Source organism: Spea bombifrons, chromosome 1, assembly GCF_027358695.1.
Source record: "Spea bombifrons isolate aSpeBom1 chromosome 1, aSpeBom1.2.pri, whole genome shotgun sequence".
Taxonomy (NCBI): Eukaryota; Metazoa; Chordata; class Amphibia; order Anura; family Pelobatidae; genus Spea; species Spea bombifrons.
In genome coordinates, this window is record NC_071087.1 from 148,991,242 (window position 1) to 148,995,223 (window position 3,982).

Below are 3,982 nucleotides of genomic sequence, written 5' to 3' on the forward strand. Positions count from 1 at the left end.
TTTCCTCCTGGAAACCTAGACATAGCACAGACTATGTTCTGCATCATTTTGCAGAAAACTTACAGTAGTTTTTTTTGGTTTTTGAATCTTCAGTTGTATTAGTGTATATCCAATACAACTGTCTTTCAGAGTAATATATTGCATTGTAAATGTGGATCTTATAAATGTAAAGCTTGTAGGGCTGTCTCTTATCTTGGTTTAAAAAAACTATAGAACCCTACATACAAGGATATACTGTATAAATATTGTGCAATTACAATAAAGAATAGGAATCGGTATTTAATGACTTTTTTTTCCATTATCCAAGTTGATTATTTATTTTTATGGAACACTTAATGCTATATTCATAAAATTTATATTTCACTGATTGAGTACAATTAATGTATAATAAGGCAATTCTGGAGGCAGAGTGGCACATAGGAGGTCAAAGGCATATCATGGGGCACAGTGGCATTTAGAGGGTTAAAAGGCATATCATGGGGCACAGTGGCATATATCGGGTATAAGGCATTTCTGGGGAAGAGTGGCAAGCCAGGGGGCAGATGTGCATAACTGGGGGGCAGGTTGGAAAATAGAAGGAAATAAAACCAAAATATTTTTCTCAATCATAGCTTTTATTAAAAAAAATAATTTACATGAATTAACATTTACTGGTAAAACTTTTTTCCTATAGGGCCGTCTTACATTAAGGCTTTTTCTTTTTTTCCTAAATTAATATTCAGATTTGGGGGTCGTCTTATAATCAGGGTCGTCTTATAATCGAGCAAATATGGTACTCAATTTTTTTTAAGGGACAGCTATAATATGTGGAGAGATTTTCTGGTGAAATTTGTTTTGCTTTTTCTTCTCTATGGGTATAAACGGTTAACCTCTTAATGTCCAGAGGGATGGACAGTCCTTTAAGCCATGGTTTTCCTCTCCTGCGTGGTGAAGGGTGACTCTTTCCGAGTCCAGAGGTAGCTGTCACCATGGTCAGCTCCGAATCCCAATTAATTGGACTTTTCAGCTTTTTATCTGATAAATAATAAACAAATAACATCTAATTTAATGGGTATTTGTCTCTGTTGCGGTCTTTTATATTATTGGCAAAAAGTAGCTATTACCACCTGTAATTAAAATGAGTTGTGTTTAACCAGAGGGATGGATAGAGTGCAACCAGAGTGAACACTGAAGAGCTGCAAGAATGCCTTCCTTAAGCCCCCTTGACAGGCATTTAATTAAATGACCCAAATATTTTACATCAGAGTTCTGAAAAGATACCAATGCACTCTATAGTTTTCTAGACAATATCCAAAGAATTGCTTGTATGGTTGTAAAAAGCCATACAATTATTATTAATTTATATAACGCTATCATATTCTGTTAAAAAACAAAATAGCTAAAATTAAGTATATAACCAGTATCAGTGGAATTTTGGCATAATTCAAATTTATTGACAACGGTGGTTGCATGCTGAACAAATTCCATTCAGCCCACCACAAATGTTGGGTTTGGACTCCGAGAAGATGTTTGGCACGGTGACATGGTCTAATTTCAGTATTTTGGCCAACCTATTTTTATACTTAATAATAAATCGCTATTATTATCCCTGCATTAGTATCACCATAAATAGAAGGGATTGCCCCTTATAATACTGGAATATATAGACTATATTGCTTTTCTCACGGATTGATTTAGTATATATTTAGTAAAACAGTATGAATAATTTATTAAAAACTATAGAATACAAAAAAGGTTTCTTATGTAAATGCTTACTAAATGAAATTGACAATACACCATCATAATCTAACACACACTTCGAGCATATATTTAGGGCACACATTATAAAGTGTAAATTGCAGCTCAGAAACGTTTTTTTTTACATTTTTTATGCTGGGTTTGTAACTGGAAATGTCACCAAAAATGATACAGAAACATACAGGTCTGTAAAGCAGGCAACCCAGTATATGTCGCCAGCAGCTTCCTGACACTCGCTATCCAGCAAAGCTATGTGGTGCTTAGGATTTTTCGCACAGGTTATGTTGTGTTATTGCAGATGAGTTCAGATGCATCTCCAGATTACTACCTCATATCCTTCTCAACAACCCGAAGACAGCGTGGACCTCTGTACAGCCCAACATTCATGCAGATGTCTGCTGAGAAGTTTTAATTACATTTTATTATAAAATTAAATATATGTTTTTTTAAACTAGTCAACAATCTGGTGCCTAAAAACTCACCTCTGGGAGCAGATTTTTAAACAAAATTACATTATGCAAATGATTTTAACCTGTAAATAAAAGGGGTGTTTTACTAAAGTGAGGGGTCCAGCTCAGGGCTCAGCAGGCAGCTCCCTATCTTCCCTGCTATAGACAGAGGCTGTCACCTTGCCATAAATGTTGTAAATATATATATTGTCAAAAGCCATTAACAGGGAAGGCTCTTTAGCAGAAGGGCTGGGGTTGGAGTTACAGATAAAATGATTAAGGACAGCTGAAAATCTGTAATTTAACTTTATTCATAAAAAACAGGAATCCAACCATTCTAACAGCAAACTGTATTATGTTGCTTAATCTACTTTTGATATAAGCATTAAAGTAGTATAATGCTACCCAAGTGTTTAGCTTGGTAGATCATGGGGTTTATTTGTTAAAGTAGGATTTTAACTTTGTGATCTTGCTCTCCGGTATGAAGGGCCAACGCCAGCAAGCTTTTCCCGTAGGAAGGACTAAGCAATTTTATTGAATAAATCCACAATTAACATGCTCGTTAATTAGATAAGAGCAGACATGCTTCATTATAAGGTGACATGAATTCCAGAAACATAGCAATGGAAACTACAGAGATGATAAAATATAAAAAATAAAAATATGGTGCAAATAGCCTTAAAGATATTTATTTAAATTTCAGATTTAAAAAACAGATTTCTTCATCCATTTACAGTAAATAAATAATTTTCCAAATCTCTAAAGTCGGTGGCCATTCTTTTACTTTATACATGTCGAGGTACAAGAAGAGCGAACTGCAGAGCCGGACCTTCACAAACTGTGTTAATCTGTCTCTTTATTGGGAATAACTGCTTGTTATTACCAGGTGGTTTAACATTTTAAAAGTTGAAATCATGCTCTTACTTTTTTAACCTCTTGATTTATTATTACAAGATCCACCCTACCCTGCAGACAGTTCTATGAGTAAACAAAGACTTTCTGTAAGTATTTTGAAAGCAATAAACTGCAAACAGTTACCACTTAGATGATAAATCTTTCTGTAAGTGTTAATAATACACTCGTACAAAAGCCTAGACTTGTCTGGGAAAACAGCAACATTTATTAAAGTGAACACCAATGAGATAAGCATTTTAAAGAAGAAAAACTGTATAAATATATGGTATTTACATGCTAAAGCATACGAAGAGTATATTCTTCTTATATACATATGTATTTTTTTTGGCTATATTATACTTTTTACCATCTTTAGAATTATGTGATATGTGTGCCTCCACATCACAGCCCAATATCTAATTTTGCAGCTTTCCTCCTGCAGCGCATTTACACAGGCGTCAGTGAATTGGAAGATGACGTATTAAACCAAAGCTAACCTGCAAGCTTCTTTTTCAGGCAAATGCATACAATGCCTTTGGTGTGGAAGCGTACAGATTAAAACCTGAAATCATCACATCAAAAACTGAGAAAACCCAAAGTAGGGTCTGTCCATTCTACCTTTGTCATACCGCTTGAATATTAGTATTATGAGGGTAATACTAGGGGCGCAGCTGCGAGGGGGCGCACGGCCGCCCGATCAGCAGCTGCAGCCTCCAGGACTGGTTGGGGAGATCAATGATCTTTCTAACAGCCCAACATTAAGGTTGCCATCCAAACGCATTGGGCACACTGGGCAGTTGCCCAGAGGCCCAGCATTCTAGGGGTGAAACACATTTCTGGCACCATGAAGCCCCTAAAAAAAATGAAGCGTATCTGTAGGGGAGGGGCGAGCAGAGAGGCCA